This window comes from Anser anser, assembly GCF_964211835.1.
Source record: "Anser anser genome assembly, chromosome: 2".
Classification (NCBI taxonomy): Eukaryota; Metazoa; Chordata; class Aves; order Anseriformes; family Anatidae; genus Anser; species Anser anser.
In genome coordinates, this window is record NC_139721.1 from 110603905 (window position 1) to 110625911 (window position 22007).

Here is a 22007-nt window from a genome sequence, read left to right on the forward strand (position 1 = left end):
GTATCACTATCACAACAATTCAAGCTAACAGTGTTTTACAACCAATTCAATATATATTTTCTTCTCTGTCACTGAGTGGTCCACATGGATTTTAGGTGATGCTTTATTCCCAAAACAACAAATACCCTTGGGTGTGTGTCTTCATAATGGCTTTTTACTACAGCTATACTGTGACCTCTCACAAACTTTTTCAAAGCGTATCTCTTCAGCCCTTGACCCAGACCAGAGAACCATGCAGTGAGCAATGCCATCGGGGCTCTTAGGAAGAGCTGTGGCGCAGCTCCGCTGCCTGTCACTGTGTCTCAGTGGCTTACACTTCATACCCAGCATGCTTGGCAAAGTCCATCACGCAAAGCATAGTGCCTGGGGTTTGTCTGCCTTTCACTGGGATAGATGTGTCCCATCAGCTTCCCAAATTCTATTTTTCAAGGTACATCAAAGCACGCTAGTTTCTTCCCATACTGGTTTCTGCTGAGGAAAACATAAGCCACCTTTGCTCAGTTGACTGCAAGTACATTATGAATATAAAATTTTGATTTTACAGCATATATGTGTGTGGTGCCAGAAGCATCTATTATTTTATATGAATAACAACCATGATAAACTTGATTCAAGCAGAATAAGTGTCTTGTTTCTGAGCCAGTAGCCCAAACCAGATATAACCGTGCAGTTTATAGCTAACTAGATAATCCATCAGCACATAGGCTTCAGCTCAGCAAAACATTTTGAGTACCAGCTTAACATTAAGTGTATGTTTATATACATAGATTTCAGTGGGACAAGCACATGTGCCTAGAGCTATGTCTGATTAAGTGCATCACTGAAAGAGTGTCATTAGAAAAATAAATAAATTTTAACTGTATGAATTTGTCTAGGGATAAATGTAACAACAGCTCTGCCTTGGCTGGCTCAGTTTCTTTTTTTGCGTAGTACAATGTAAGCAAGATCTTATTACCCTGCAATATTGATGGCATACCTTCATGCATATATGATAGCACATTCTCACTGTATTACATAGTTTAAAACTGGTCTTTTCAACTACCCTTATGGTGTTTTTCCAGTTTTGCTCCTCAGACTCTTCTAAAAACAGTAACATTAATCCTGTGTGTTCAAACTATTTAAGAGGAATGTACATGGTGTCCTAATTTCTTATTCTGCTCTTCTCTGCTGCCCTTCATTGTCTGTACTCCTTTCCATGCTCAGGAGTGAGCCTGCTTTCCATCAGTTTCAGCTTATTCCTCTGTCACACAATCTTCTGCTTCGAGCTCTTTTGTTCTAATACTCTTGACATTTAAGCTTGGGCACTTTAAAGGTTCTTTCTCTTTACTTTATTCTATGATTTATTGATTACTTCCAGCTTCTGTTTCCCTAAGCCCATTTCTTTTCATGTTTTCTCACCCTTCCCACTTCTTGTTATTTCATCTCTCGATACAAATAATGCTTCACAATTCCAGTTTTAAAGCAGCCACCACACAAGTTTTTTCTCCCATTGGCTTGGCATAGCAGTGCTTTTTTTACACACGGAGGCCCAAAGGCATTGTAAATGATTACAGGGGTCATTGTTGCTGATGAATGTGTCGCGGCCACTCATTTACAAAGAGCCTGCTGAGCTGCATTGTCCTTTGCAAGGAGTCCCCGTAGAAGTCATAAGCACTACTCACAGATCAAGAGACTACTCTGTGTGGGAAAGTGACACTGGGACTCAAGTCAGCATTGTATGGAGAGAAGCCTCCTTCCCAAAGGCTGAGCTCCACTGGCTTTGCAAGCCTGACTTACTCCTAGAATAGCTAGGAGGAAGAATGGGGGCATTTCCAGTACTTTAAGGTCATTGCGCCCACATATTGTGGGGCAAATTCTGCACAAATTGTTACCTGGTGGGTGCTGCACAGCTGGGGGCAGATGTAGCTGTGTGTTTTCATCCACATTTCTGAGACGTACCACGTTGCACCTGTTTTGCTCAGCAGGCAGCAGCCAACTATCAAGGGAGGCTTCCCTTCACTAGGAAGACCAGTTCTAGTGTGAGGAGCAAGGGTGCAGCAGGAGCTGGATTAGGCCTGCGGCTCCAAGTCTTGGAGTGAAGCTACCTATAAGCTACCTATCTTGGCTGAGTGTCCACTTCCCTGCAGTGGTGTAGACATAATATTTATGACCACCTTCACATCTTCTGAGGACTCAACTGCCACAAATTATTTTGAAATTAGCAGATGGAGGAGCCTAGGATGTAGCAACACATTGTGTGGCCAAACCTTGTGCAAGGCATCAAATAGCCTTCATCCTCCTTTGTTATTGGAAAGGACTCTTGTCTGTCTCATAAATACCTATGTTCCCATCTTGGACTGAGTGATACAGCAGGCCCTTTTACTTCCCTTCCATGCCCAAGATACCACAAGGATTTGCTGCAGTACATTGACTACAGCAAAATACAGTAATCCAGCTAGAGTCAACTGGAAGTTTGTATATCAGGCATTAAGGGGTGAATTGCCCCAAAGCAACAGCTTGAGTCTGCGAAGTGCAGTGCTGTGTTTCTCTGGGCACTTCTGTCTTCTATAGGATGTGCCTACTTACATCCCGGACACAGGGAGTCTGAGAAGCAGACTGCAACCAATACTTGCGTATAAAGCATGCTGTAATCAATTAGCTAGTGATTTTTCCGTCAGTCAGGACTGTCTGCATATGAAGACATCAGGAATACAGAAAATGATTGAACTCAGCTGAAAATGTACTTCCTGCTTGTGTTCCAATGTAAATAAGGACATTTTACTAGCAAAAAAGGACATTGTTCTTTACATTTTACCATTCCAGTACAGATGAAGAACTAAATTGCCAATAGAATTTTATGAGAAAGGAAACTCTTGTTAGAAACTTTATCTCAGAGTATTGATTTTGCCACCTTGAAGAAAATTGCTCTCTAAAAGTTAATAAATAAGAGTGAGCAAGGAGACTTTTAATTGTCTGATTTAATTTAAAATCATCTAACATATAAAATATCAGTAGGGTTATGTCTTAAAAGAAAGAGGTAACTTGCTGGTCTTCCCACATTCAGTTAGAAGATTTTAAATGGTGAAAAGGTGTCTTAAGCATATGTAAGTATACGAACACAGCTTCTTATTAGGCCGTGAATAAATATGACTAAACCATTGGCCCCTGATTTCTCTATCAGAATATATGATGCACATACCAGAACGATGTTAGTGCAGTTCATTTTACATACAGCATACCACAGGGGTCTGTTGTCCTAGAGGCTTACGCTAGGTTTTACTTTACATTAAGAACTCAGCCAAAAAATGATTCAGCTTAAGACAGATATTTCTAAATAGTAATAGCTGGGATTTCACTAGCACCAGAAATTTGCATTTACCTTTCCAGTAAGAGAATGAGTTTTCCCAATAACAAATTTTAGTATGAAATATTGTCCCTGTTTTTATATGTATGCACATGTATATTATGCACATTTATTGTGCACATGTACTTGCTTTTATTTTAGGCAACCACACATTGAAGTCTTTTGATGAATAAGAAACTGAATAAGCAATTAAATAAATGCTTTGTTTGTTTGTTTGGTTTGTTTCGTTTTTCAGCAGTGCAAATAATATTAGTTAATTATGTGGCTAAAAATATTTTGGAGAGAGCGTGCATTTCCCCCCTCAGAATCTCTACATAGGACAAAACACATAACAAAAAATAGTCAAGATATGTCAAGAGGACGTGTTTGCCTGCTATAAGAGGGATTTTTTCTTCTTGATAGAAGCTGTCAGCTTTTCTTCCAGGTTGCCAGGAGAATTACCCCAAGGCAACCAGGGACATGCTTCCCTTCCTCAGGACTCTCGTATGATCCACAGGACCCCGGTGCTCTGCCAGCTCCAGTGGCACAACACAAGCAAGGGATTCTGCCTTGGACCCCCGCATGGCAGAGTGATGCTCTGACACGTGTTTTAATGGTGTTATCCTTAGATGAATTCAACAGAGGCAAGCTCAGGAGCTGTAAATCTCCCCGTGAATGACCTGGTGGTTTGTGTGTGTATACGTGCGTGCCCTTCTTTCCTATTTAAATTTATTTCAGGACTGGCCACTGTCTTGTGCTGTAGTGGCTTTGTTTTCTAATCTCCTCACGGATGCCTGCCAGCTGCTGGATACTCAGGAGAAGACAGTCTCTTGGGCTCTTTCCCGTAAGCAATGTCCCCAAGTAAGTTCTCACAGGCAGAAAAGAAAATCAAGACAACAAAAGATACCAGTGAAAAGGTTCTTTTAGACTAAAAATTTGGTGGAAATTAAAATAGGGCAAAAGTTCAAAGGAGAACGAACCACTGCCAAACAAGTAAGAATCTTGGCAAAAAAAGGAAGGAAAAGAAACATTGGTTTAAAAGGCAAGTAACCATGGTAAGGCAACAGCTCAATGCTAGAATCTGGTTAAGAAGTAATATCACACAGAGCTGTGATTGTTTATTCAAGGCTAGCCCATGAGAGAACAGTTGTCTCCAATGAGTGTTCTCACAGCTTGGATCCAAAATTATAACTGCATTTTTTTAAGGCATCCAGCACTTCTTCACAACCCATTTGCTGTTAGACAAAAGAAAAAGAAAGTACAAAGTTTATTCTTAGTGTCCCTTGTGTGTTTAAGGCACAGCTTTACATATGGAAAGGCATTTCGTGTCAGCTGTTGAACTGGTATCGTGCTACTCTGCAGCAGTTGCCAATGGAAACAACGGTACCTTTCCCAAGTATCAGAAACTGGAAGCAGTGTATGGTTTAGGGATGTCTTGTTTGTGGGGCTTTTTGGGAGGGTGAAAGAAGAGGTCTTGCACCCATGAGTTGCATTATTGCGGTTGCAATACAAAGCAGATAATAGACTGTGGGAGCTAACAGTTGTGGAATTAAGTTTATGCATGAAATAAAAATAATGGCAGCTTTGATACAAGTAATAATTTACTAAAGATGTTTTGTGGCTATCAGCAAACTCACAACATATGCACACACATACACCTGCTTAAGTTGTGCACCTGTTGTCCTACAAATAAATCAAAAGGGAAAAATGGAAGCTTCCAGTGTTCCGCTATAAATAAAAGATGATTAATATCATTATAGTGACAAACAGGTATTGGCAGCACACAGAAAGAATGGAAGATTGTCATCTCATTTGTGCTTTTGTTCTGACATCTAGATGAGCTTGGAATACATATCCAGTGCTAGAGGGCACAGCTGCAGCCCAACAGATGAGACAAAGAGAGCAGGTCAAATTCATCTCTCACTGCAAGTCAAAAGTAGCTCAACCAAAGCAGGAATTTTCATGGAAAGGAACACAGCCTTTTCTAAAAATTGGGTGATTTCATCGCTTACACTATTTTATTGCTCAGATCATCTTGGGATAAACTAAGACACTGTGGTCTGTACCAAGTCTGCACACAGAGCAGATGGGCAGGTCTCAGCACTTTTGGGAATTGTATTGACTTCATAGCTATTCTTTGGAGACTTACAGTTCTCTTTTTGGAATTAGCATGCACGTCCTTAAAAAAAAAGATCTTTCAGGGTAAGACCTAAATCACCACATTTGCACTTCATGGAATCATTTACACATGTGCAAAGGGCAGCTTTGAAAGTTGCTGGAGTCTTTGGTCTCTTCAACAGGGCACACGAAAATCACTGTGTAGACAACTTCAAAGTTCCCTGTTTACCCACAGACTAATTAAAATTTAGGTAATAGAAGGACGATATCTTTGAACTTTCCTACTTCAGAGCTGGCTATACTGGCTGCTAAGGTGATTTAAAAAATTGTTGTTCTTAAAGGAGAGAGATGGATTTTACAGGGTAAAGCTAAACTATTTCCTTTGCTCCTCTCCTTCCTCCCCCTCCTAACAAATGCATGCCCTTGCCCTCCACAGCAGCTAGCTACCTGCTGAATTGCCTCACCTGGAATCAGACTCTGTGGTAGGCTAAGAATGGCAGTCAGGACAATCAGCTTTATGTCAGTGCCACTCCTTGTTTTACAGGGCAGGTTGCCCAAAGCCCCATCCAGCCTGGCCTTGAACACCTCCAGGGATGGGGCATCCACAGCTTGGCTGGGCAACCTCTTCCAGTGCCTCACCACCCTCTGAATGAAGAATTTCCTCCTTATATCTAGTCTAAATCTATCCTTTTTTAGTTTAAAACTATTGCCCCTTGTTGTGTCACTCCTGTCCCTGATGAAGAGTCTCTCCCCATACTCTTAGCGGGGCAAAATTCTGCTCTCAGATTCTTTCTGCATATCTCCGATCTATCATGAAGAACTTTGTGGAGTCTTTCATATTCAGAGCCTGATCCAAAGGGCGCCGAGTTCCTCTCTGTGCAGATGTATCACTGCTATAAACAGGAGCTTGTACAGAAATCAAAAGGCAATCCAAAGCATATGTGAAAGCAGAACTTGGCCCACTGTTAGTGCATCTCTGAAGTCTGCTAAACAAAAAATTATATTCCACTTTCATGTTATTGTCTTTTCCTTGGCTGTCAGTGAGAAACTTCAGATTCTGCATTATGAAGTGGGGACATATTGTCACTCTTCCTTGACAACTTTCCCCTTCTCCACCAGTGTCAGGAAATTACAATACAAATGACTCATGTTATGTGAGCAAATATTACCTTAGTTTGAATTATTTTATTTTTCTTGCAACCACCTTTGAATGTTACTATAGTAATATTTCTGTTTTTCCTTGTCAAGGAACTGTGACAGACAATTTCATAAACCTTTTAAGCAGCTACAGTGCAAAGAAAATGCTGCATTTATTTTACTCTTCTCTTATGTTTGCCTGTAAATATAAAGGGTATTTTTAATGGCTATCATATAACTACATCATAAGAAAAGAAAATGAACATGCCAGGCACAGGTTAAAAAATGAAAAAATACTGGAATTAAGGTTGGTGTTATTATCTCCCTTGCTCAACCTTTTCCCAAATCTCCACCTCATCCCATTCACTCTTTCTTCTGCGCACAGTCAGATGCAGAACTGGGAACTGAAAAAGATAATTCCCTAGCTTTGTGCTCAAATGACAATGACACACTATCCTTCAGCAACTTCAAGGAAGGACTATGTTGTGCTGCTGGCTAAAACATGCCAGGTCACTTGTTAGCAAGACCATACAATTTGGTCTCAGGCATGAGCGGATGAAGTGTCCTCACTGGAAGGCCATGAAGGTTGGACTCCTCAGACACTTCAATGGCTAAACTTCAGCGTCTTCTCCAATTATGAACATACAGAGATTTTCATTTTAAATATATGTAATTTGCTACGTGTGGGTAAATGTCCACTAAAAAGGCAGACGAGCCACACAGTAATATCAGTAACATCCTGGAAGCAGATATTAATTTCCAGGTAGTACAGTGTTAAAGCACATTAATGAAGGTTCTATGATTTCTTTCTTCTTCCTTTTTTTTTTTTTTTTTATAAACAGATATTTTTTCTTGATTTCAATCTCAAGTAAAAAGAAAAAGTGAAATATTGTAGTCAAAGTTCTCCCATATTCTTAGCTTTGGATGGTAAGAGGAAAATAAAAATATTCATTTCAGTAATTCAGTTGAAACAACTAAATTTTGGTAAAGTTCTGAGCAAATGAAAGCAGGGTGTTGCCATGGGAAAGTCTTCATAGTAGGTGAAGACCTGTGTGTCCTCTAAAGCAGAGTTATCCACTGGGCAGGCCAGTTCAGTATGGCCTGCAAACTGCTTGCTGAAGAGAAATATCACACCCTGGAGCTGAATGTCGTGTGTGGGAAGACACCCACACTGCCAAGACATCCATAAAGGACAGAAGAGAGACTGGAGATGGGTTATCTCATTGACATGATCTTTGAGCAGGCCTAATAGCAACACGTAAAGATCCCCACAGCCATCACTGCTATTGTCACAGTAGAGGCCGTGAGAAACTGCTAGAAATGTTTACATACATCCCTCTCCCATCACCAATTACACCCCATACTGAACAGGTGTACCTGACATTCCCACGTGTGGCTTGATGCATGCTGTATGAATCAGCTGTCTCATCTTACATTGGTTCTCCAAGGATGGCTTCTTCTGAAATTAAAGAAGTTGCTCAAAATACCTGAGAAAGAATTTATTTGTGGACCCTGCTCCGCAGATGGACCTCAATGACCCAAAGGGTCAGTAATACATCCCTGTAGTGTCTGGCAGGAATTCCTCTTCCTTCTCCTCTCTTTCTCCCTTGATCCTCCTGCTGTCAGGTCTCTCCTTCAGAAGAATGGGAACACCAATATTAAAGATGTCAGAGGCTGGAGGAGAAGGTGCTGGCTGGTGGTGTATGAGAAAAAACAGCCAAATGTCTGAGTTTGGATATAAGCAACAAGACTGGCAAAAAGTGAACATAGGCTTGCTCTGAGTCTGAGAAGAACTAAAGAACCTGAGATGAACTAATAAGTAGAGCCTTGGCAGAGCCCCAGTAGGCATCCTGATGTCCAGACCTGCCCTGGGCAATGAGTAAACCTTTCTTCGCAACGAGTAGGAGTTTCATGTAAGCAAACTGAAACCATTTCTTAGTAAATTATTGTCTCTTCAGAAGAAGTTGAAAGTGTAGACCAACTAGGAGAAGCTACAGTATTGCCTATGTTAAGTGAGATTTCCATGGCAGAGTCCCACCGCTGGAGTAACAATTTGCTGCTGCTATACAGTATGCTGCCCAGGGGGCATATGTTTCCTTATATCTCTCTCTGAAATAGGTGCTATTAGATAACAAAAATCTACGGATTTCTTTATGCTTAGATCACCGGTAGACTGAAGACAAGAATTATCACATGGACAGATGCCTTGTCAGATTAATTTTATATTTTAGGGTTCTTGTGTTTGCCATTTTATCAGCCACTGTAAACAGCCAGCAGGCTTTCATTTCATCCATGAAGAATGCAACATTTTAGATGATGCAAATGGCGCTAAGAACTTTACATAGCTGTGGGATAAGATCTTTAAAAAAGAATGTGCCTGTGCCTTGTGCAAATGAAAACAAATGCCCATAACTGGCTGGGGGCAAAGGATGAAGGAAGTGCTAGTATGGAAATACTGCTCCAGGACAATTGCCAAGGAAGGTTACAAGTACTATCTGGAGTCTACAGAGTTGAGAGAGGATAAAACATGATGGTACGTGATGGCATGTTGCACAAAACATCCAAGAGGAAAACAAATGAGTGATGACAAAATTGGAAAGAGAAGCTGGAATAAAAGAGAACCATTGGAGAAGGGAGCAGCAGACAGCAGCAAGACAGCAGAGGCAAGGCATTTAATGAAAAATAAAGAGAAGAAAGAGTCCAGAAAGGAAATATTTTAGCACTGTAGGAGGACAAGCTTGCAGATGAACTCTGTTTACTTCCTTGGTCAGAAGTAGGCCCTCACGCTTTACATAACAAACAAGTTCTGGTAGCATTTTTCATGCCAGCTCACTGAGCTTTCTCCTTCAGATGCAACTACCCCTTCTTTGTGTACCCATGGCTGCCCTCTCTGTGGTCTGAGAGAAGGATGCTTGGGAGCATTTTGCCAAAGTCACTTCTAATGGGACAAAATTCCAGTATCTGGGGCCAGGAATACAATGCGAAGCACTTCTTAGTACTCTTGAAAAGTTTAACCTCAACTTTTTTTTTAACAAAAAGGTGTTTGCAAAGATGAAGCCACTGTTCAGTATTTCACTTAGCAGATCTGAAATGAGGCCATATTCAAGCTATCTGCAGGAATGTGTTTGCTGGTGATTTTATCACTAGCAAATAATTCTTGGTCGGCTCACAGTGTAGAATAAGGACTTTTTACTTCCCATCTGTTTTGCCATTTAGCATTTGTCCATCTTGCACTGACACTTCAAGTCGGTTTGTTGTGATTAGCTTGTTGTGGCAGAGAAGTTGCTCATATCACTAGTCAGAGCTCAGGCTCACAGTCCTGGGCTGAAGCTGTAGTTAAATCCACAAGAAATGCTCATACTATTATAACAGCACTGGTGGACATGGGGAGGTTCTTTATTTCTTTTTCTTTTTTATTATTATTATATTAGAAAGTTTTGGTGAGTAAGTTCTGAGAAACAAGGATGAGGTGTGGGGGTGAGGAAGCAGCTGTAGCAGGGGAAGGGCAGAAGATACAACTTATTTCATACATATGTGTTGTGCATATGTCATGACTCACCAGGAAGTGAATCTGCAGTGGGAACTGAAGAGCAAAAGAAGACAGGGCAGGGTTTGCATTTGGATTCACAATGACTTTTCTTATAAAATCTACTTGGTCTTGGCTTCCTGCATTGATGGGACTGGTCAAGGCGTATTTAATTGAGTAACAGTTCCAGCAAAAGCTGTTAGTAATAAGAGGGGTGGCTGGCTTACGTGAGCAGTGATCAGTCAGAGGGGTCACCAGTTTAGATGGGTTCAGCTTTGTATGGTAGGAGTTGTTCCAATCAGATGTTGTGGTGGTGGCCTGTGTGAGTTGGAAATCTTGGCACAGTTTTCCTTGGCCACAGGTCCACATCATAAGAAAGAAGGACAAGCCCTCACTTAAGAGTTTCCTTGGAAGTCTTTGCAGAGACCAGGAAAGCACAGATATAAAGGAGAAAATCCTATGAAGTGGACAACTTGCCACTCACAAAGCAAGCCCTGTCATCACATCCCAACCCATCTCAGACCTGTCAGAGAAACAAGGGATCCTTCTGCGCAGGATCTTTAGGCACCTTCTTCTGGTGAAGGGAAACAAAATGCCTGACATTCACATGCTATTACTGCCTGGCTTCTGTGGGAGTCCCTTTGTGCTGCAAGAAGTCACTATAACAAGGGACAGTGATCATATCACTTTAATTTATGTCGCCAGCAAGGATGCAGAATTTGGAGGCAAATATATAGGAAAAAATCATCCATCTCCCTCAGGGAAAGCTGAGTATAAAGACCTGTAACAAAGTGAAGGTTTCCAGAATAACAACCCATCTTTATACGAGAAGGAAAAGGTTTGGCTTGGCTTTTGTTGTTGCTTTTATTCCTATCACTAAGAACAGCTTTATATCTAGCTTGAAGTTCCCTTAGCCAGGGGCTAGTCTTGCTCCCACGATGCACAAGAGCAATATGCCCATTCAGTTGATAAGTGCAGAATCAAGCCCTAAATTCCCCCGTATCCAGATATTTTAAGGATTTTTAATTTAGTACTTTCCACTGAATTAAGAATCAATCGTATTTTTTCCATTGCAGTAAATAGAATGTACTGTTGCCAAAATTCCTACTAGTGTGAAGAAACCTGATGGTTTCTTCAGACATATTATCTGAACAGCTTCTATTGGCTTGCTGTGGTTTCCTCCCACTGAAGATCTACAGCCCTTTGAAATGTGAGTTGCAAGAAAACTGCTAATTAGTACATATGGCAAATGCCATATTATAGCCAAGGGAGGTGTTATGGGATGGGTAAGAGACTTGCTCTCTTGAACTTAGATCCTTCAACAGGCAATCAAGACTACTTCAGGAACTCTTATAGATGGTCCAAATAGGGCTGTCACTACCCTTCTTCCAACCAAAAGCTAAATGACAAGCTCTGGCTGTTTGTTTAAGGGAACAAGGCTGCACATGAAGTCATCCTGTCTGCGCTTTTCAGCACAGCAACCAACCCACTGCGTACCTGGATACATGACTACGTGCCTTGTTTCCCTGTTTTAACAGCACAGCTCTTAATAAAACAGGGTATTGGAGGCTTCATTCACTCACGTTTTGTAGCAGCTTTGAGATCTCCACCAGGTGATCACCAAGTGCCAGGGACTGTAAAGCTGAAAAGGTGGGAACATCTTTCCTAACACCCTCCATGCTGGGGAGGATGACTATCTTCTTCAAGTTGTCCCTATTTGTTTGTTTGTTTGTTTTTTGTGAATACATGTGTGAGAATACATGTGAACATATGTTTACAAATATGTTGATTTATGTAGCCTTTGCTATCTAAATCAACACATCCATAGACGTATGATAGATAAAAAGAAAGATTTGTATGGTTTCAGGTTTGTATGGTTTTCTTTCTCTCGCTTTTTCTGCACAGTTTTAGTCCCTGTGCCTACTGGGTGACCAGCTTCAGTTAAATCTGAAGTACAATATTCACTATTGAGCAAGTGCTGGAAAAGCAGAGCAAGTGCTCTTATGAGGAGCAGCTGAGGGAGCTGGGGCTGTTTAGCTTGGAGAAAGGAAAGCTTAGGGGAGATCTTACTGTACTTTACGATTACCTTAAAGGAGCTGGTAGCAAGGTGGGAATCAGGATGTTCTCCCAAACACCAAGTGATAAGACAAGGGGAAACGGCCCCAAGTTGCACCATGGGAGGTTTAGGCTGGATATTAGGAGAAATTTCTTTACTAAAAGAGATGTGAGGCATTGGAATAGGCTGCCTGGGGAAGTGGTGGAGTCCAACCTGAATGATTCTGTGGTTCTGTGATTCTAAGAGAAGAAGGTTACAGGTGATTTACCAGAGCTTAGATGCAGGGGACTATACTGTGAACTAAAGAGGCTCTGCCAATAAAAATCTAAGCATTATTGTCAAATAGGGAACAATTCCAGGTTTGACGTTCTTTGTTCCTGGAATGCAGATGAACGCATGCCATTCTCTCCCCCTCCCGCCTCCACACAGACCCAAAACTGGTATCAAAACTAGCAATTGTCATGACACCTTTTTTGTTCTCCATTCATGAACAATATGGCTAATATTGACTCAGGGAGAGAATAGATGAGAAGATAGTAAATATCACATTTTGTCAAAGGAACCCTCTTCCTTCTCTCTACATTCACATTTTAAAGTATTTGGGCCCTATTCCAATGGAAAGGGCAAATCTCCTGACAAAACCCCTCTCCGATGGACTGTCTCAGTCCATGAGCCCTGTGATGGAGGCCAGGCAAGTGGGACTGTCCTGTCCCTGTGTCCTCATGCAAACAGCAGGGTTACGTTCAGCTGCTGTGTGGGGGCATGGAGCTAGCAGCCATCTCAGAGTACCCACATCCCAAATCTTTCAGGGCTGGTTCTCTCTCCCTCACAAAATAACCAGATTGATAGGTCGAGATTTAATTAAAAATGATCAGCTACTGCAAGGACAAGCTTTTTTTTTTTTTTTTTTTTTTTTTTTTCCCCAGGCACTCAGTTTACATGTTTACTGTGCTAAAAACAGTTACGAGCAATCTGGATAGCCCTCTGTTAACTGTGATGAAAACATTCTCCAGCATCTCTGATGGTGCCTGCCACTGAAGAGCCTGAGAAACACTGAAGCTAGATGGAGAATGAGCCTGGCTTTCTAAAAGTCATACACTGAAGACCTGATGCTGGTGGTGCATCATCCCCAGTAGGGACTCTGGCTGACACCATGGTCCCTTTTGTGACTCCCACAGCCATGATAGGGGCAGCAGTGCCTCTGAGCCTCTCTCTGTGCTGCCCTAGGACACACCACATGCCCAGCCTCCCTCCACCACCCCACACCTCTCTCAAAGAGCTGGAGGGAGACTCTGATGTGGCTGGCCCGAAGCTCATCACTGGGACTTGATGCTCTTGGTGGTGACTGCCACATTCAGTAGGGGGAATGACATAACACCTTATATGCCTGGCCTTTGGTGAACTTGACCACACAAAAACAGACACACTCAGCACACTCAGCACACTCAAGCTTCTAAAAGTCCTGGTTTGCTCAAAGGCCTCTTCTGATGATGTAAAAATTGTCTTTCCATCTAAAACATAATATGTACATACATGCACACACACACAAATAGAAATCTTTAGTTAAGCTCATGGTTATGACTTTTTATTATTATTATTATTTCAGTTGCTAGTGAGCTATAGCAAGTCAGAAGATTCCCAAAGCAAAGCAGCTTTATTACCAGTTTTGAAAATACCCCTGTCCATCATTATCAAATATCCTGAATACCCGTGTTCAGCAACATTCGGCCGGTACTTAGATTATGAGTCACTGGGTAATTTAGCTCTGCAAGGGAGATTGTAAGCCTGCCCCCAGCCCCCTCCCACCCCCCTTTTCTAGAGAGGAGATGCCAGTGGGGGACCTTCATTAATATTCACTGCAATGTACATCTGTTTGCCCCCTCAGCCACTTCATGAAAATACACAGGGAGAGGAGGGAGGGCAGAGGGAGGGCTTCAAAACATTTGCAGCTAAGGCAGAGTCCCAGTGATGCACCCTGAGTTGTTTCTGCCAGCCTGGCAGGGATGGCAAACATTTGCCATCTCTGCAAGCCAGTCTTTGTGGCTTTACAAGCACTGAAGCATATGAAATGAAAAAGGTACTGGTTCTTGCTGAAAAGTAGTTAGAAAGCTGAGCGTGATAATTCTCCTCAACAGCTCAGTGTTAGGGCTGGATCCTGGGTGAGGATGCGAGTGACCCACTTAAGGATTTTGTTGCTGTTGTTCAGAAAACCTCACAGACTACCTTCTGTCCCATTGAGACTTGGCTACGACAGAGTCATACTTCATATTCATCTATAGGAACATCTGGCCCATGTCTAACATTTAATTTCCACACCATTAGAGTCAAACAATACGTGTACATCAGTAGATAATGTAATGCATTATCACGCAAGGCAGAGAGCAGCAATTTATTAGCCTAATTTAAAATAGCCTTCAGCAAAAAATAGTGCATCTTAATTCATGGATCTGAAAGGAATGACATATTTTCCTGTAAAATGCAAAGGTATGAACAGAGACATGGTTTTCCACAGTGGTGCATATATTATTTCTTTTTCTTGTAAATCTTTTAAAAGATGAAATATCAGTTCTCTCCACACAGACACACATGAACACACAAAAGAAACTAAAAAGGAAAAGTTCAAAACCAAGGTACATCCATAATAATACAAAAGGAGAGATCTTACCAAGGGGACGAAAGAGAAAAAGCTGACCCAGAACACAAGCAAAAGCGACCTTTCCTTTGCAGCAAAGTTGTGATCTGAATGTGAAGATCACTCAGACTTGCCATGCTTGTACTTGAACAAATCCAGGATCCTCAACTGCACATCAAGCATTTCCTCCTCTTTTCTTTTTTTTAAATCTACTTTTAAAATCTATCTTTTCCATTAAAGGACATTTTCTATATAGGACAAAAAATATCAAAACAAGTTAGAAGCCTTTGCCACCCTGGTAAAATGAGTCACTTTTCAAGAGAAAATGATCTGCCTTTGATTAAAAGACCGTAACTTCCTCCCAGGAGGAAATTAACTTCCCAAATGGCAGAGCAACACCAGGCTCATGTGCCAGAGTTCACTTCAGTTCTCTGAACCAGGGTGACTTTGCACAGTTTTGGTTAATTAATACACCATAGGCTCTGGCCATACTGCTCAGCTCCTATCTCTACTGTACCCAAAGTCAACAGCTGTCTGAAGCTGAGATTTCTATTTGGCATCATTTCTCTCTACCATCTTTTTAATTGACATCAAAATGTCATTGAAAAAAATACCTAGACAGGAGTCTGGGAGTAACATCTAGCCTAATACATACCAACTGTTTTTCCCCACAGTGGAACCACAGCCATGCTGAGAGAACTGGAGGGTGCCCAGCAGGGCCTGGGACACTGCCTGGACTGAGGGGGTAGAAGAGTGCTCAGTCCCTCACCAGCACTTCAGAAGAAGGCAGCATTGCGGGCAGCTCAAGCCTGCCAGCATGTGTAAGGTGTTTTGTGAACATCTTGGGAGATTTAGTCAGGAGAATCCACAGTTCTGGGTCTGATCACTTTGAGCTCTGTCAAAACTAAAACTGTAAAGTTTGAAGCAGAACTTTTAGATGACCAGGAAACCTTTAAGGTAAAAAAAATACCATGCATATCTCCAAAATCTTGTCAAAACCATCCTCATATTGCAGCACCTGAATGGGGATTCCCAAGATCTCAGTTGTGGACTATGCCACGTGAGATAACACGTAAATGAAATTCCCAAGCTAATGAATCTTTAAGGTTAGTTATTCTTTCAGCATCAAAGCCAGCCTCTCATTCAGCACAGGCAGGTGGGAGCTGAAAACGGAGATACAGCCAGTATAAAGCATCCCATAGCAAAGCGGTGACAGGGCATGCCTGCCAGCAGTGGCATGGGAAGTTCAGGTGCTGAAGCTCAAAAATTCATGTCTTTGACCACATTGTACAAATCTTTTTTCAACCAGGGAGATAGCATCCTGCTTGGAGGAAGACCAGTAATCTTGTGCTTATAAAAATACACTGCTACTGACTTAAAACGTGAATACCAGAATGGGCAGGTTCCAAGATCCTGCTCTGCAGTCAAAGAGTCCCCTACTCTTCTGAAAACATAAGGACTATATAAGCAGAAAATCTTGGAGATTTAGGGGGGGTCACACTTAACACAAGTTAAGAGAAAATCAATAAATCCTACATCAACCAATAGTCAGCTCATCCAACCTGGCTGGTGTGCTAGAAGTATTCATTTTGATGGTTCATTAATTAGCTACAACACAGTACCATTGCTTGGGACAGGTGGCACAGCAGAGGCAGTCTTTGTTAGTGAAAGAAGTGAAGGAACAGTAGCAAAAGATTTTGGATAGCCCTCTCAGCTGCAAAAGAAGGGGAATATTCTGTCTACCTGACACTGTGGTACCTAAAGTGGCCTGGAATAAGTCTGATATATCTTACCTGACCTTCTGTTTATCATCCTTTTCTTAAAAGGCAGCTGGACATATTCTCCTGGCACAGTTATTATCCTTGCAAGGATGTAGCTTATGCTCGGATACCTGCATCTCTCTAGGAAGGAAATAAGACAAAGAAAAGGTGCTTGCATTAATGCTGCCTCAGGGCACCAGCAAGTTACGGGTTGGTGGGTTTTACAAGACTACTTACTATGCTATTCAATTAAAAAAAAAGAGCAGTTACCATAGCAACACCCACATCTAATGGCTCTTATGCTACCTCTGAGATACAAAGCACCTTCTTACAGAGATACATTGACCAATACAGCATGTCGTGGGAAGTTTTATGCTTCTAGCAATGGTTTAAGGGGGAGAATGTGTGTTCCAATAACCAGATATATTTATATCCCCAGGTTGTAATATTAATTTGTAACAAATTATTTTGGTTCCTTGATATCTCTTTTCTTCTCATTACCATTTCCTTTCTAATAGTGCCTTCATTTTTTTCTCCACCCCAACTCCCTTCCCCACCCCCACCCCCAACCCCAGATGGATGATATTTGATTAAGTACAGGATGAGATTTGCATATGGGAGCTCAGGGATAGGTCCAGCAGTTAGGTGGGTCATATCTGTCTGTACATCTCGTATCTGGAAAATGCTACCACTTTATCACAGTTTAGCAGTCACGGCCAAGTGGAAGCCAGGGGCTAGTAGGTGTTTGTGGAAAGCATTCTGACATTATCAGTGGTAAAGTATGGGTTTTCATTCCTGAAAAGAAATGGAAAGCCACGTTTTTTAATTTGTGTTGCACTGGAGAGAACACTACGAAGGGTGGGGGGAGTGACTCTTCCAGGAGTGGAAGAAGAGGGAATGGAAGTCAGGTCTTGTCTGTTCTTGGCTGAGGGGAAGAGAAGTTACATGACCCTTTGAACACCGCAAGGGCCAAGCTATCATCCCCACAAGCACACCAGTACCAGACAGTCACTATCAGAAAGATGAGGAAGAGGGGGTGGAGGAAAAGTAAAGGGATAGATAGGCCTCAGAATGTCCTCTTTGCCCCGTGGCCCTCTGTACAGACATTTCATTTCTTATCAACAATCCCAGATGGTGCATGCTCTACTGTTGGGAGAGCAAGACATACTGTTTAGAGAGCAAGACACTGCAAGATACTGTGTCCGTGTTGCCACCCACTTCTTTAAATACTTCCCCACCAAGTGGCATGCTCCTGGACCATTGCCATTTGGCCAGGTAGGACTGGTTCCTGCCCTTCCTTCTGCCCTTATGGATCCTAGGGGGCTGAGGGGCAATTTGGGAGCCACAGAGCTTCTTATCCTTCCCTGGACAAAGCCCATGGCCTGGGTTCTCTGGGTCTAGCAGCTTGTCTGCCCTATCATGTTTCTGAGAAGTAGGGTAAGACTTGACCTTCATTTTCCAGAAGCAAATAAAGAAAGAAAATCCTGAATAACCTCTGATTTGCAGTCTTCTAATTATCTAGACAGTCCAGCAGGAGAGAAACTGCATGTTTGTCCCTCCTACACCAAATATTCTTTGTAAATCTAAAAAAAATTCAAGAAAAAAAAGAAAAGAAAAACAAACAAACCTGAATGAGTTAAAGAAAGAGATAGATACAGATTAATCCCAGTAATTACTATTTAGATATAGATTATCTTCATAAGCACAGCACACCAGTATTTGTTACTGTGGCATCACTGAAAAATCTGTCCCATTCAACATGCAAGGCTGAATATCAGTTCCATGTTATTTTTCCATGAACACAGGGCTCTATGTATTATTTGCAATGTTCCTAATTTTTAATTACCCCAAATTAAAACAACGGGATGATATATGATGAGTGAAACCAAGCGTATGTTAAAAATGTCTAAACAGTTTTACCTGGGAAAATGAACAGAAACATAAATTGCTTGTATTGCATATTTAAAAATTCAATAGCAAGCTAAAATTACCATTTGCATTAATGTATTCTGAAATATGAATTATTAAGTGATTCACATTGGCGCAACAAAAGCCAGTTTGGAGAACCTAGCTTTAGCCTGAAGCATTCCTCAGCAGCCTTATCTTCCCATTCCTCTCTAAATAGTGCTAAATATATAAAGGAGATTCTTCTAATTGGAAAAATGTATACACAACACTTGTATTAAAAAAATAAAAATAAAAAAAAACCCTCTACATTTCCAAGAGAGTTAAAAAAAATCTCTCAAACAAAAGAAATTCAAATATTCAATGCTATTCATGTCTCTCTCTTTCCTTTTTTAACCCCCTTTGTACTTTGCACTCCTGTTTTTTTTTTTCTTTGCTTTAATCCCAGCCATCATTTTGGTTCTTTTATTTCCTTTTTTTTTTTTCTTTTTTCCTTTCCTTCTTCAAATGCAGCTTCATTGTGTAGAGGCCAAGGCAATGACCTGCCACAGGAAGCAATGGTGAGCACCTGCACGTGCGGTGCCTGGGAGAGACCATGGGCACAGAGGCTGGACCTGGAGGCACACCGTGCAGTCTGGCCAAGGAGACTTCTCCACCTGTGGGGCAGGAAAGCTGCCTCTCAGCCCTACAAAAGGGCAGGGGGGCAGGAGGCAGTGGGTGGGGCGTGGAGGGTGGATGCTGGGAATAGAAACGTTATTTAGGGCTTCATCCAGCAAAATCTTAGTTCAGAGAGTCATGCTTCCTCCTCTTTGCTGTGTAAGAAAGGAGAAACCTGTCAGCAAGGTGGTTTTCTTGGACTGTGGCTTGGAATTTTTAACTCAGGATCCTTTTTTTTTTTTTTCTCTGCCCTTTGTTTTAGGCTGCAGAAATGAGATCCTGATGGATAACAAGACAGAAAAGTGCTAGTTAAAAAAGGACAGCCAGATGATGGAAAAGCAGCCCAAAATCACTCTTGGACTCCTGTCCTTCTTCTGATGTGCTCAAGGTCAAGCAATGAGTTAGCGGAAGAGCCAAAGTTAGCAGCCTGTATTCCCAGCACTCTGCTTTCATGGTACAGGCTTGATTTCCCAGAGCATGTCCTTAGCTCCAGTTAACTTCACTGAGAGGACAGTTGCAAAATAGCTTTGACAAATTGGGGCTGAGGTGCTGCTGATTCTCAAAACAGTTTATCAGCCATAAATGCTGGGTCTGTGATGTGTGCTGTGCAGCCCAAGTTTTCAGGCTTCCTCCTGCACTCAGATACAAAGCACAGTTTTTTTTCTCAAATTGCATTTCTTTTCATGCCATGTGATTACAGATATATTCTGACTCGCTATTTCCATTTCTCTTACGTATTAGTAAAAAGGAAAAAATGGTTGGAAAAAAAAATCTCTGTAGTGTTATTCCTATAAAAATTCATTTCATATGCGAAGTGTTACACTGCTCTGGGAAAAGTGACACCAAAGGACTTACGTGTAATTATGTCTATGTGTTATGAATATACAAATATACACAAAGAGCCTGGTGAGCTAATGGTAATAAAGAGACAAAAAGTGGACATGACATTTATCCAGTGCAATAAACATAGGTCAAAACTAAGTTGCCATGGGATCATTAGGAGCACATTTACAAAAGGAATCAATTTACATGGCCAACAGTCTTGCTAATCCAGTATCTTGTCACCACACAAGCACTCTTAGGAACCCTGGTTCCCAGAAATATTTCAATCCTAGTACCCTTTCACTAAAAATAGGTACAAAACCCAAAGTTGAAAAGTTTCTTTTGTTTTTGTCAAATTTATTAACCTGGCTGGATTTTTTTTTTTTATCTGGCTTAGTATCAAGTCCTTAAAAAAAGTATCTACTATGTTCTGGGCTCCTGACATCTCCTGGAGCAGTGAATATCTTAGTTACACGAATGCGTGCATACAAAATCATCTCTCTTTCATTAGCTTTGAATTTTCCTGTCTTTGAATTTCCCCATGTTCTGGTACCAGGGACTCATCATATTCACTAGAAAAAGATCAGTGAAGGCAAGAGCTGCAGAACAGATACCTGCTCTTACAAAGTTGCCATGTTTCTGTACGGGAGACCCCATCCCAAAAAGCAGCTCTCATGCTTGCCCCTGCTTTGTGCATGCCCTGTGTTGATAGACCCCGGTAGGCTGAACATCACTCAAAGTGCGTGGGTATCAAAGTATGCAGAGATACTGCTCCACGTGAACTTCCAGGTGGCCAGGGAATGCCAACTGTAAGGAGTGCATCTACTCTGGCTCCACTTGCCCACACTCACATCAGAAATCTGGCTCACACTTGGCTGCTTTGCATGAGATGTGGTCCCTTGTATGAAATAAACATGGTCAGAGTGATCTGGCTCCACCCACCCCCGAAGATGTATTTCCATGTAAATGCACTGGGTGCTTCCAGTCGCTGGTGGTCTAGAGCTACTAGATCTCCCCATTTCTCCTCATGGGACAGAACTGAGGCCAACAGTTCCCCCAAGCCATCCCACACTTCATCTTTGCCCATAACAAACCATGGCTGGGGAAAAGGGTACCTCACCAGGAAACCCCCAGGGGCTGACCACCCCGCTTCACATCCCCTTTTTTTGGCAAGATTTCCATGCTTCTGCTGGCCCAGCAAGCCCAGGGTGGGAAGAGGCCCTTTTGGGCACACCATAGCTACGTCCCAGCACCTCTTCATTTGCATCTATCTGCTCAGCCTTGTGACAGAAGAACTGGGGCAGTGATTGCTGCTCAGGCCCCTTCTTGGAGACGGCTTGCTCCCACCTGCCAAGCTCAGCCGGGCAGTGGTGAGTCAGGGGCCACGCTTGCCCATTTCTCTACATTGTTTCACGTTCAGTTAAAAACAAAGCTGTCAGTAATTAACAAAACATGAGAAATTTGAGAAACCAGATTTGCCGAGATGCTATTTTAGCAAATCAAAACTGTGCCACTGCCAAAGTCATCACTTCTCTTCCCCTCCTCTGTCCCCCCCGCCCGGAATCAGTGGTGTGCTGTGAAACTGAAAAACAGTGTGCAGGAAAAAACTGAGGTTCAAAGAGAGCTGTAGTTTTCAGTTTGTTATACTACCAATGCAAGACATGCCATAAAGAAATTAATAACACTGTCTAAAAAAAATCTTGTTTCTCTGAATTTTTTTCTTGCTGTCTGGGCAATAATAAGCAAGCTGGTCTTAATCAAACAAAGCAACCACTTACCAAAAAGTTTTGTGAAGAAATTATCATCCTCTTCCTTTAAACAGAAGGAAATCCAGGCTGGCGGAGTTGTAGTAATTCATGAAATGTAGTTTGCAGGCCAGGAGTGAAATCAAGTACACAGCTCCAAGGGCCTGGTCCAGCACGTTAACTGCTGGAGTGCAATGTTGTCCTTTCCAGTGGATGAGCCTGGTTGCAGGATGGACTCCTGACATTGGAGGTTATTACAGGCCTGAGTCTGCACGACATGCATGTAGTATTTTAAGATGTGCATAATTCTTGTATCTCACAAACTAT

The 22007-nt window shown here is 41.9% G+C and overlaps 2 long non-coding RNA genes across 2 annotated transcripts in view; one reads left to right on the forward strand and one right to left on the reverse strand.

The window, feature by feature from the left end:
* Positions 1–21844, reverse strand: part of LOC310894210 — a 34373-nt gene extending 12529 nt beyond the window's left edge. Inside the window, exons 1-2 of the long non-coding RNA XR_014579676.1 lie at positions 21714–21844; positions 14825–16692 (exon numbers count right to left, since the gene is read on the reverse strand). This is a non-coding gene — a long non-coding RNA (uncharacterized lncRNA). The remainder of the gene's footprint in view (positions 1–14824; positions 16693–21713) is intronic.
* On the forward strand, positions 7442–21719 carry LOC310894212. Its single transcript, XR_014579677.1, has 3 exons — positions 7442–11753; positions 15466–15612; positions 19376–21719. It is a non-coding gene; the product is annotated as an uncharacterized lncRNA (long non-coding RNA).
* Positions 21845–22007: the final 163 nt, after the last annotated feature.